Source organism: Phalangium opilio, unplaced genomic scaffold (genome assembly GCF_054372755.1).
Source record: "Phalangium opilio isolate 3A_F unplaced genomic scaffold, DU_Popi_V2 ptg000077l_1, whole genome shotgun sequence".
Lineage (NCBI taxonomy): Eukaryota > Metazoa > Arthropoda > Arachnida > Opiliones > Phalangiidae > Phalangium > Phalangium opilio.
The window spans coordinates 11,918,044-11,931,614 of record NW_028324185.1 but is presented as its reverse complement, the minus strand read 5'-3'; the positions used below and the strand labels follow the sequence as shown (position 1 = coordinate 11,931,614).

The 13,571-nt window shown below is 42.0% G+C and overlaps 1 long non-coding RNA gene across 1 annotated transcript; it reads right to left on the bottom strand.

The window, feature by feature from the left end:
• Window positions 1–12,802: 12,802 nt before the first annotated feature.
• LOC149658545 (uncharacterized) lies at window positions 12,803–13,302 on the bottom strand. The gene is made up of 3 exons (XR_016370082.1): window positions 13,233–13,302; window positions 12,933–13,054; window positions 12,803–12,853 (listed from the first exon to the last, which is right to left on the bottom strand). It is a non-coding gene; the product is annotated as an uncharacterized LOC149658545 (long non-coding RNA).
• Between the last annotated feature and the right edge of the window lie 269 nt (window positions 13,303–13,571).

Below are 13,571 nucleotides of genomic sequence, written 5' to 3'. Positions count from 1 at the left end.
AACTTTCTATCATATTGTCGCGAAGATGAATACCAAATATCATTGACTGGACTAGTTGAAATCTTCCATCCTCCGGTATGTCACTTCGCTTCTTCGCTATATTTTATTTGCGGGTCAGCGGGTGGATGCACATGCCTAAATCTCGATCTAAAGACTTTCGTTTTGCTCACACCCGGAGGTTGTGACGTCAATAACTACTTAAATAAAAAAGTCAACGGTCCGCTGACTTCTCCCGTATACCCAAAGTAAAGCCTGGTTTAGTATCTTAGGTTGGCCGAATAATGGCCGTCCGAAACCTAGCCTCGTTCCCGACTTTTAAGTGCCGTTTTAAAGTCAGGTTTTTCAGACTTGATTCGCATAGGGTTGCAAACTAAGATGATTTTTTCCCAAACACTTTACTTTTGAAAGGTGGTTGACCAGTTCTAAAATTAATATATTCCCTGTTTTATTGGATGTGTAAGGTAAGGTTAGGTTAGGTTATAGTTTTTTTGTGTTAAGTCAATAGTTTAATAAAGAATTTGGTTGCTGCTAATTGTATATTAAAGAAAAACGTTGAAACAAGAACGTCAAAAGAAGTCAACGCTGTCCTACATAAATTTATCAGCTTAGAAATAAATGTATTTAATTACTTTCAATTATCAATATAGAATAATTACGAAGAAACAGTGTCTACCCGTACAAAAATTTACGGCTGCATTTTGCTGTTATTTAGATTTTTTAGAATCTGCAATATATTGCAAATAAACTGGAATATTCTGGAAAAATACTGGAATAAACCTGAAAAAGGTTCAACTTCAGACAAAATTAAGATGCATTCCAGAGAGCAATGCAGAACATTTTAGACGTTTTGCAGAAAAAATATCTTCCGTTGGAAAACTCAGTACAGCAGTATACAAAATTTAGCTACTTTAGAGTCACAAAATAGCTACCTTACAGCTAGAAAACAGAAGGGAAATAGTAACTACCGTAAGAAATCAGGATGTTTGTAGGCTCATTACAGGTGCTGTACCTTCCAGATATATTGTATGCATGTTACAGTCAGAAATGGCTCTCGAAGTTGGGGACGCAAGCTGGATGGCGCGCTTACTTCCCCCCTTGCTTTGTTGCTCTCCGTTCTTTTCGCTTGTGCGGCCGCCAGCTTGGGTCCTCAACAGTGCGTTGTATCACACCTCCTCGGTGGTGAGAGCTGGCTAACCACTGCGTTTTGTGGGCTGAGTTGATACGCGCCCTTCCCAAGCCAAGGTGTGCAGGTATCGTGCTGAGGGCTGTGTGGTACCGGGGAAGTTAATCTACGGTATCTTGAACGATCCCCTTGGGGTACCAGGCGAAACCCCGTTGTAACTAGCCTTCCACCCGGGATGAGGACTACCGGGTGGTGACCTCTTATTTGCCTCATTACTCGTGGGACCTTTATGGATACTACTACTACAAAAACCAAAACCAAAAACAAACCTGGGCATGGAGCCGGCTCTACCGGTAACCAGCCTACTCACAGGGAAGGAGGCAACTCCCAACCTGCTTTTGGGCGAGCTGCTGCCTCCGGCAGCACCCACCCTCAATCGGCGGAAAGCCAAAAATCGCTTCCTGCTCCTCAACTGGGTTCTACCAAGTTGAGTGAGGCTAATAGGAGGCGAAAGGCCAACCGCCGAAGAAAACAAGCCCTCCAAGGTGGCCAGAACTCTGCACTGGGTGTAAGAGATACGGGCCGAGATGGAACTCCTGTACCTTCGGGTGCTGGGAATAACGTCTTGGGTACGGACTCTACGCCTGGTGCAAGAGAAGCTACCACCTTTTCTGGGAAGAGAGCTAGGACGGAGGACTCTGATCCCTCGCCTAGCTCACAAGCGGCAGCGCCAAAGAAGACTAAGTCTTACTGCGACGTCGCCAGCATTGTCAAGATGGCCATCGTTAAAGATGGCTATCCTACTAATGCGGTCACGGATGTGGACGTCGTTCCCATCCAGGCCGCTATACTCGACGCACTGGACGCTGAGCTCTCCTCGGGAAGCTCGTTGCCGCGTCCCCTAAATTTCCACATCATGGCTGGGGCCATGATTTATTCATGTGGAGATTCTGCGACCGGTGAATGGCTCGTGAAGGTGTTGCACCACAATGAGCGTGCCATAGGGGGAACACGGCACGCTGGATGAAAGCCTGTGAACTCCCGAAGCCGTTCAAGGTGTCCTTCCGTACCAAGGACCGTCGCACCACAGATCCGGCGGCTCTTCTACGGCGACTTAAGGCCTACAACGGAAGGTTTTTGACCGACTGTTGGCGGTGCCTGAAGTCGTTCGATGAGAAGAGCACCAGACGCTGGATATTCCTTATTGATGGCTCCTCCATGGAGGCCATCAAGGAGGCCGGTTTTGAGGGTCTCACTGGTGTCGATGTCGGGACTTTTAAAGTCCTGAACGCACCGCAAGACCCTCTCCAGAAGGTCTCCGAGGCTTCTGATGAAGAAGGAGACACTGTAGCCAGCGTGAGTGGGGAGCTGGCAGCAAATATTGCTGAAATTAATTTAGAGCCATCCTTTCCAGATGGCTCGGACATAGACCTCGGGACAGAGTCTGACTTTTTGAAGGACTCTGATACCGAGAAGTCTTCCGCTCCTGACACTGGGATGGAGATGGAGGCCGGGGTTGCTGCTGGCGGTGGCGAAGGAGATACCGGTCCTGGATCGGGACTCCAAGCTGCTGCCAAGCAGTAGCTAGGACCGTCTCTCTTTCTGTGGCATGAGCATTAAGGTGATCCAGATTAACCTGCATCACTGCAAAGCAGCCTCGGCAGTTCTTTGCCGGAGGTTTGCCTTAGAGGGCCTGGACGCGGCCCTCATTCAGGAACCTTGGATCCATAATGGTAAAATCCTTGGTTTAAAGAATGCAGGTAACATTTCTTATGATTTTACCTCACCCAACCCTAGGGCGTGTGTTCTGACAAGGAAGGGTCTCAACACCCTTCCGCTTCCGAACTACCTCACTAGGGATACTGCTGTGATTAGGGTATTGCCCTCCTCTTTTGGAGAGGCAACTGGCCTTATCATAGCGTCTGCTTATTTTGCCCATGATGCCAAGGACTCCCCCCCCCCCACCACAGGAGGTTGCCGCTCTTGTCGACCACTGTGAGCGGCAGGGGGACAGGCTCATTCTAGGCTGCGATGCCAATGCTCATCATGTCACGTGGGGCAGCAGCGACTGCAACAAACGTGGTGATGACCTGCTTGAATATCTGGTCGGTACGAACCTGCATATTCTCAATAGGCACAATGAACCGACCTTCGTTACCTCAAACAGAAAGGAGGTAATTGATGTCACCCTTGCCACAGACAATATCAGTCTGTCGGTATCTAACTGGCATGTGTCTGATGAACCATCTCTCTCAGACCATAGGCACATCTGCTTCTCGGTCGCGGTCAAGTCAACCTCGGTTAAGACGGAACTACGCAACCCCCGTCGGACCGATTGGTCCGGCTACAGGGAGGAACTCTGCCTCTTACTCAGAGGTAATGCTCCCAAACTTACCTCGGTGCTGGAATTTGATTTGGCTGTTGATCTCATGCAACAAGCCATTATCAATTCTTACCACCATAACTGTCCAGCGAATCCTGCCAGCCGGCCAAGGCTCGTTCCTTGGTGGAATACAGAACTTGGCAAGCTTCGCAAGCTCACTCGTAAGCTCTTTAACAGAGCCAAGAGGACTGGGGACTGGACTATTTATAGACAGACCCTCAACAAGTATAATAAAGCCATCCGGGAGGCTAAGAGGAACTCCTGGAGGGACTTCTGCGGTAGCATCTCCGATGCCCCCGCTTCTGCCAAGATCATGAGGATCCTGGCTCATGACAACACTGACCAGCTCAGCACCATTAAGGTGGCAGAAGGTGAGTTTACCAAATCAGGGACTGATACCCTAAAGCATATGCTTAAGGTACACTTTCCGGACTCCAAGGTTTTTGTCCCCACATGCACTGAAGCTCTCCCCGTGCACTTTCGGAGAGCACACAGGGCGGACTGGGGCATTGCCAATAAGATAGTTACTTACCCCAGACTTAAGTGGGCTGTTAATTCGTTTCAGCCCTATAAGTCCCCTGGCCCAGATGGCGTCTTTCCTGCCCTCCTTCAGGAAGGTATAGACGCCATTGGCACCTATTTGTGCAGGATATTTAGGGCCTGCATTGCTCTGGCGCATATTCCGGATATCTGGAAGCGCTCGAAGGTTATCTTTATTCCCAAACCTGGGAAGACGAGCTATCTTGAGGCCAAGGCATTTAGGCCCATCTGCCTTACCTCTTTCTTCCTAAAGATTTTAGAGAAACTGGTGGACAGGTATTTGCGAGATGGAGTTCTCTCCCATACTCCCCTGTCCACTGCTCAGTTTGCCTATCAGAAAGGGAAATCCACGGAGACGGCGCTCCATGGCATTATGAACTGCCTTGACAGGGCCATCGAGTTCAAGGAGATGTCTTTGGCCATCTTCCTCGACATTGAGGGGGCCTTTGATAGGGTCTCTAGTGAAGTTATTCTTCGCGCTGCGGAGCGGTTTGGTATTGACGACACTCTGTGTCGTTGGATACACTCCATGCTCACGAATCGCAGGGTGACGGCGTCTCTTCTCGGGGAATCCCTGGAGATCTCCACCGACCGTGGCTGTCCACAGGGAGGGGTTCTTTCCCCTCTTCTTTGGTGCCTGGTGGTGGATGAGCTGCTGGGTCGACTCGGGGAGGGGGGGTGTCACTGCTTTGGCTATGCGGATGACATCGCTGTGATTGTTACAGGGAGGTTCCCTGCAACTATCGCTGCACTGATGAAAACTGCCTTGCATGTTGTTGAGGAATGGTGTAGGGAAGTTAACCTCACCGTCAATCCCAACAAGACTGTCCTTATACCGTTTACCCGGAAGAGGACCAATGAACTCTTCAATGATATTTCCTTCTTTGGACAGGTTCTGACGAAGTCCACCGAGGTCAAATACCTTGGCGTGACCTTTGATGCCAAGCTTACTTGGAAATCCCATCTTGATCTTAGCATCAAGAAGGCCAAAATTTTATTCTGGCGTTTAAGAAGTTCAGTTAGCAAATCCTGGGGCTTAAGCCCTAGTGTCGTGAACTGGATTTATACTAGGATCATCAGGCCGGTATTTTCCTATGGAGCTCTTGTCTGGTGGTCCAGTTTTCGCCTCAAAACAGCCCAAGATGAACTACGCAAGCTCCAAAGGCTGGCGTGCATCGGCATCACGGGGTCCATGAGGACTACCCCCACAGCCTCTCTGGAGATCCTTCTGAATATGCTTCCTCTACACCTCTTTATTGAGCAGGAAGCTATTATGGGAGCCTGTAGGCTCAACAACCACGGCTGGTGGAAGCCCAAGCACTGGGACTTCAGTCACACTAAGCTCTTCAGTGAGTACAGCAGACTCGAGCCATCACTTGTGATGGTCTCAGATAAGTCTGTTGTATCATATCATTTTGACAAGCCCTTCAGCGTGCACTTTCCGAGTCGCACTGATTGGGAGACCACCCCAGTCCTTGGAACTGGGGGGAGTCCGTCTGGTTCACGGACGGCTCAAAGACGGACTCTGGAGCTGGTGCCGGGGTCTACTGCTTGACCAAGAAGTTTGGTTTTCACGAGAGCCTCGGCAACTTTGCCAGTGTTTTCCAAGCGGAAATCATGGCCATTTGTTTATGCGCGGATTTCTGCATCAAGAAAAACTACCGCGGACGGACGATTCAGATTTATTCGGATAGTCAGGCCGCCCTCATGGCACTGGATCAGTGCCTTGTTGACTCAAGACTAGTCCTCAGTTGTCTGGATTTGCTGGGTTCTCTGGCTGCCCGCAACAAGGTTCAATTGCTGTGGGTGCCAGGACACTGCGGATACCTGGGAAATGAGAGGGCTGATATGTATGCCAAAAGGGGGGCTGAGGCGAAGTTCTTCGGACCTGAGCCTGCGGTTCCCATCCCCCATGGCATAATTCGCCAGAAGATTCACTACCGGATGTCTGCACTTCAACTGCAGCTCTGGCTTGACATGGATGGACAGAGACAAGCCAAGGAATTTATCCTGGGTCCCTCCATTACTAGGGCAAAGGAACTGCTTGCCCTTACCAAAAGTAAAATTAGGCTGGTCACCAGTCTTCTCACTGGACACTGCCGGCTGAATAGACACCTGCACTTGTTAGGCATCGTCGATGACCCACTCTGTAGGTTCTGCCGAGAGGTAGAAGAAACCTCCTCCCATATCCTCTGTAGCTGCGACTACCTCGCGGCCATGAGGTTCGAGCATTTTGACATGCATACAATGGAACCTAACCAGGTCTCTACTGTCTCGGCCAATCGGATTCTCCGATTCATCGAGGCGACAGGACTCTTCGCAGTCTAACCAGCTCGGGGCGCACAATATACCTTTGGTATCGGTGCTCGACGCGGCGACGCGTCACCCCCTTCAACAATAACAATAACAATAACAATACAGTCAGAAATTGCTAAGTTTGTAGGATAATGGCAGGCGGGTTTCGGATACTTTTAAGGATAATTGCAGGCGCGTTTCATATACTTTGTAGGAAAATTGCAGGCGCGTTTCAGATACTTTTTTTGGATCATTGCAGGCGCGTTTATGATACTTTATTGGATCATTGCAGGCGCGTTTCAGATACTTTGTAGGATAATGGTAGATGCATTTCCGATTCTTTGTCGGAATATTGCAGGTGTGTTTCAGATACTTTGCAGGATCATTGTAGGTGCGTTTCATATTCTTTGTAGGATATTCGCAGATGCGTTTCAGATACTTTGTAGGATAATTGCAGGCGCGTTTCAGATACTTTGTAGGATCATTCCAGGCGCGTTTCAGATACTTTGTAGGATAATTGCAGCCGCGTTTCAAATACTTTGCAGGATCATTGCAGCCGCGTTTCAGATACTTTTTAGGGTAATTTCAGGCGCGTTTCAGATACTTTGTAGGATAATTGCAGGCGCGTTTCAGACACTTTGTAGGATAATTGCAGGCGCGTTTCAGATACTTTGTAGGATAATTGCAGGCGCGTTTCAGATACTTTTTAGGGTAATTTCAGGCGCGTTTCAGATACTTTGTAGGATAATTGCAGGCGCGTTTCAGATACTTTGTAGGATAATTGCAGGCGCGTTTCAGATACTTTTTTGGATAATTGCAGGCGCGTTTCAGATACTTTTTAGGATAATTGCAGGCGCTTGTCATATACTTTGTAGGATAATTACAGGCGCGTTTCAGATACTTTGTAGGATAATTGCAGGTGATTTTCAGATACTTTTCAGGATAATTTCAGAAGCGTTTCATATACTTTGTAGGAAAATTGCAATCGTGTTAATTATACTTTGTAGGAAAATTGCAGGCGTGTTTCAGGTACTTTTCAGGATCATTGCAGGCGCGTTTCAGGTACTTTTTAGGATAATTGCAGCCGCATTTCAGATACTTTGTAGGATAATTACAGGCGCGTTTCAGATACTTTGTAGGATAATTCCAGGTACTTTTCAGATATTTTTAGGATAATTGCAGGAGCATTTCATATACTTTGTAGGATAATTGCAGGCGCGTTTCAGATACTTTGCAGGGTCATTGCTGCTGCGTTTCGGATACTTTGTAGGATAATTGCAGCCGCGTTTCAAATACTTTGCAGGATTATTGCAGCCGCGTTTCAGATACTTTAATTTGTACGATAATTGCAGGTGCCTTTCAGATACTTTTTACGATAATTGCAGGCGCGTTTCAGATACTTTTTACGATAATTGCAGGCGCGTTTCAGATATTTTTTAGGATAATTGCAGGCGCGTTTCAGATATTTTTTAGGATAATTGCAGGCGCTTGTCATATACTTTGTAGGCAAATTGCAGTCGCGTTTCAGATACTTTTCAGGATCATTATTGGCGCGTTTCAAATGCTTTGTAGGATCATTGCAAGTGCTTTTAAGATAATTTTTAGGATCATTGCAGCCGAATTTCAAATACTTTGTAGGATAATTACAGGCGCGTTTCAGATACTTTGTAGGATAATTGCAGGTACTTTTCAGATATTTTTAGGATAATTGCAGGCCCTTTTCATATACTTTGTAGGAAAATTGCAGGCTCTTTTCATATACTTTTCAGGATCATTGCAGGCGCGTTTCAGATACTTTTTAGGATCATTGCAGGCGTATTTCGGATACTTTGTAGGATAATTGCAGGTGCGTTTCAGATACTTTGTAGGATCATTGCAGCCGCGTTTCAGATACTCTGTAGGATAATTGCAGGCGCGTTTCAGATTCTTTGCAGGATTATTGCAGGCTCTTTTCATATACTTTGTAGGATAATTGCAGGTGCGTTTCAGATACTTTGTAGTATCATGGCAGCCGCGTTTCAGATAATTCGCAGGATCATTGCAGGAGCATTTCAGATACTCTGTAGGATCATTGCAGGTGCGATTTAGATACTTTTTGGAATAATATCAGATGCGTTTCAGATACTTCGCAGGATCATTGCAGGTGCATTTCAGATACTTCGCAGGATCATTGCAGGTGCATTTCAGATACTTTGTAGGATAATTGCAGGTGCATTTCAGATTCTTTGCAGGATCATTGCAGGCGCGTTTCAGATGCTTTGCAGGGTCATTGCGGGTTTTCCTATCAATTATTGTGAATCAGTCGCCTTATATACCCTAAATTTCCAAAAAATTTTAAAGAGGCTTACGCTTGAGTTCAAACGTCAACAATAGCTATGTTTAAAATTATTTTAGGAATAAAGTTCCTTAAAACGATTTAACTAGAATTAAGGTAAATTAATGACGATTAAATTAATAAATATCAGTTATATTTTATTTAATATTTAAAAATAGCCTCTAAATTGCGTCTCGACTTGGAGAGGTTTATTTTGGATTCCCAACTTGTACTCATCCCTTACAAAAATATTAAGCTGTAATTTATCTGAATACACGCTTTTCTGACTTGCTAAAGTAATATCTGAGATGGTCCAACTGTTTAGGTACATGTACAAGTTTTTACCACATCTAGCTAAAAAGGTCTTTTCGTCTATCTAACATCCACAACATACACACTCACAGAACATAATCGAAAAAGTCTTTAAAACTTGTAGCTAAAAACCGATAACAACTGAAGGGAAGGTTCCGACAGGCTTGTTTTACGTCTATTCGCAACCAGGAAAACTGCTGTAGACTTATATGATAGCGCTAAAGTACTTTGGTTCGCAATTTCCTTCACATTTCGAGCGCCATGGTGATAGTAGATCTTGTCTTAATCGATGAAGTTGGACTGCAAAACCGAGTGTATTCAATTCTCGAGTCATTCTCGAACTAGCTCTCAGTAAGTCTCTAGCATTACGAAGTATAGGCAGTGTCAAACTTATTGAAACATATCTGATAAACTTTTGATAACTGTATATACAATACTGGCCCTTTTATGACCAAAAATGTTTCAATTTTCTATCTTTTATGGTGGTTTAAATATATTTAGGATCGAGACGTGACAGTATAAGATCAAAAGATCTTATTGAGATGAATGAGTAAAGCTTTTTTAAGATGCCTTTTTAAGCCTAACCAATTGTTTATTCAAAGTTTAGGAAAATAAAAGCAGTAATATTAATGCCTAACAGAAGCAGATAAAAATTTATGGAGCGCTCGAAGTTTACTTCCCGTACAAATATTTTAAGCTGTAATTCATCTGCATACGCGCTTTTTATCGCTACCACGCTGTAACCATTAAGGCTACATTTCTGCAGCTCAAAAAACGGGAAAATTTCACAGCAATTCTAGAACTGCAAATTGACTCCCGTTTCTACATTGTCTGTTTGTTAACTGTTAACTGTCTAGACTGGCAGAAATATGCAGCGCAATTCTGCAAACGCTATGCAAAGGTAGAAATACCAGCTGTTAGTTTAAAACTGTAATTTGACCGTTTTTATAGATATGTTACAGGTCTGCAAAAGTGATGGAAAAGTAGAAATGCAACTGCTAATTTAGAACTGTAATTCTACCATTTTTATAGACATCTTACAGGTCTGCAAAAGTGATAGAAAAGTAGAAATCCAGCTGCTAATTTAAAACTGCAATTCTACCACATTTATAGACATGTTACAGATCTGCAAAAGTGATGGAAAAGTAGAAATGCAGCTGCCAATTTAGAACTGGAATTTGACCATTTTATAGACATGTTACAGGTCTGCAAAAGTGATAGAAAAGTAGAAATCCAGCTGCTAATTTAAAACTGCAATTTGGCCACATTTATAGGCATGTTACAGGTCTGAAAGAGTGATTGAAAAGTAGAAATCTAGCTGCTAATTTAAAACTGCAATTTGACTACATTTAAAGACATGTTACAGGTCTGCAAAAGTGATGGAACAGTAGAAATACAGCTGCCAATTTAAACCTTTAATTTGACCTAAATTGACCATTTTTATAGACATGTTACAGGTCTGCAAACGTGATGGAAAAGTAGAAATTCAGCTACCAACTTAAAACTGTTATTTAACCACATTTAGAGAGATATATTGCAGGTATTCAAAAGTAGGAAATTCTACTTTTGAATACCTGCAATATGTCTATAAATGTGGAATAGTTACAGTTTTATATAGGCAGCTGGATTTCTACTTTTCCATCACTTTTTCAGACTTGTAACATGTATATACATGTAGTCAAATTACAGTTTTAAACTAGCATCTGGTATTTCTACTTTTCTATCACTTTTGCACACCTGTAACATGTCTATAAAAATGGCCAAATTACAGTTTTAAATTGGCAGCTGGATTTCTGCTTTTCCATCACTTTTGTAGACCTGTTACATGTCTATAAATGTGGTCAAATTGCAGTTTTAAATTGGCAGCTGAATATCTACTTTTCCATAAGTTTTGCAGACCTGTAACATGTCTATAAATGAGGTAAAATTACAGTTTTAAATTGGCATCTGGATTTCTACTTTTCCATCACATTTGCAGGCCTGTAACATGTCTATAAATGTGGTCAAGTTCCAGTTTTAAACTAGCAGCTGGTATTTCTACTTTTTCATCACTTTTGCAAACCTGTAACATGTCTATAAATATAGTCAAATTGCAGTTTTAAATTGGCAGCTGGATTTCTACTTTTCCATCACTTTTGCAGATCTGTAACATGTCTATAACTGTGGTCAAATTACAGTTTTAAACTAGCAGCTGTTATTTCTACTTTTGCATCGCGTTTGCAGAATCGCGCTGCATATTTCTGCCAGTACAGACAATTAACAGATAATAAACAGAAAATGTAGAAACGGCAGACAATTTGCAGTTCTGGAATTGTTGTTAAATTTTCGCGTTTTTCGAGCTGCAGAAAATGTAGCCTTAATGTATACCTATTACAGCGTGATAGCGATAAAAAAGCGCGTATGCAGATGAATTACAGCCTAAAATTTTTGTACGGGCTGGTATTTCGCGGTTGCTTTTCACGCTATAGGATCGGCAACTCCCTATCTCGAACGAGAGCTTAATCTGTATATACTCTGTTACAGCATCGGTTGTCAGCACTCGCAAAGATAGATTACATAGAGACTTAGATTTGTACGTGCTGTCAAGAGGCGAAAAACTTCAGGACTTCAGGATTTAAAATATCCGGGAGTTTTTTGCTCGAGTGCATGGACCTCTATGCCTTTTAGTTTCAAATAAGTGTAGTAGGCTGTAGGTAAATTAACACGTATTTGAGACTAAGGCCTAGAGGTCTGTGCAGTTTTCGGACAAACACACTTTGCATGTGCTGTCAACCTGTCATTGACAGTTGGAATTCCTTGCCCAATGAATTATGTCGTCATTCTAACTAATAAATCCCATTTTCGTCGTAAATTATTAGACATTTTTTTTATTAAATTGTAAGCATTATAGTTCTTTCACCCTACAACCTAAATGATTATTATAAAAAATTGCATTAATGTGCAGGGAATTCCAAATTAACTGACATTGTTTTTATTGTTATTATTATTTTTTAATATTACATTATACATTTTTGTTCTCGTATTACTCTACTCCATTATTGTCTTTCCGCAACTTGCCTAATGTATTAAATTCCGATGTTGACACATACGTCATATTGTTGACTTTGTTAACAACACATTCAATAAATAAATAAATTATTAACACTGGCATAAACGAATTATTTACACTGACATAAATGAATCATTTATACTGAAAATAATAAACAAACATGAATACTGACAATAATGAACAAACATGTATACTGACATTAATGAATCATGTCATGAATGAATGAATGGAGTTATTTAGCTACTGTTGTCTAATATTAATAATATCTATTAAAATTGTCAATTTATTTATAAATTTGCGTTAACAATTTTGTCCACATAACAAATTTCCACACATCTCAAAGCAAAATATCTGTTAGGGTTAATTTAACCCGACGGCACTAGATGCTCCGCTAACCTTGGCAAAATAAACTTTTTCTGCAAATAAATAATTTTACAACATTAGGAACATTGGTTTTTTTAAACTGAGTTATGGACAGTGACTGGACACGCAAATATTTTATTTATAATCAAATTTTAACTAATAACAAATGTTGGGCATTAAATACTGATTTCAACATTCCATTATTTGTTCTTCAGACAACTATGTTAACGCTAACGCAGAATTTTCTCCGTCAAACTGATGAAAGTATTTTGTTGAAATAAACGAAAAATACTAGCAGCATTCTAGGAAATTATTTACTATTTTTGATTTACTCAAATAGTCTATTTGGTTAGAAACCATTGTTTGTTGGTTGGCTCGCTTGCCAAACTGAACTTCATCCATCAAGCGTAACATAAATATAATCACAATTAATAATAAAACTTGTTAAAAGCGTGTCAATTAAAGCACTTTGAGCTAAAATTATAATAAATGAGGTCTATTAGTTAAAAAAATAAGGTGTGCAGTCATTACTTATAAGGTGTGCAGTCATTACTTATTTCATTGGAAAATCACCGTTAACGGCAGTGCTATTTCTTGTGTTTAATAGTTTACAATGTAAAGAAAGATGTTACGTTGGTTGTTCTGTAGTAAGCGTGGTCTTTCAAAAAGCATTACCTAATTAAATATTTCAATTATTTGGGTAGAAATGCCAATTTTTATTTAATACAATGGAGATATGGAAATAGCGGTAACAGATAAAAGCCCAAGTGTACTAAAGAACACTACATTTTTTTCTACCCTGATTTGAGCAAATTAGATAACGGTATCCTAAATTAACTAGCGCTACTGTTACCTATGTTGACGAGATAAACAAAGCATTAAACTTCGAAGCCAAGAGCAGAGGATATGAGGAAACCAGGAGCCAGGATGGTCCGTGCTACGGAAATTGTTTTGACCAAGGCTTAGTGAAATGAAATAGATTAATTTACAATAATTTACAAATTTAATGATAATTCTTACATTAAGCGTTTTATATTTAAATAATATTAAGTTTTAGCAACTAAAAATACTAAAATTAGACCAAATTACTTTCCAAAAGCTTCATAAAGTTCATAAACGCTATTTAAGGCGACGATTTAGACTCGAGTATTTGATGGCGTCGCCGACTATCGCCATTTCAACGTCACGGGAC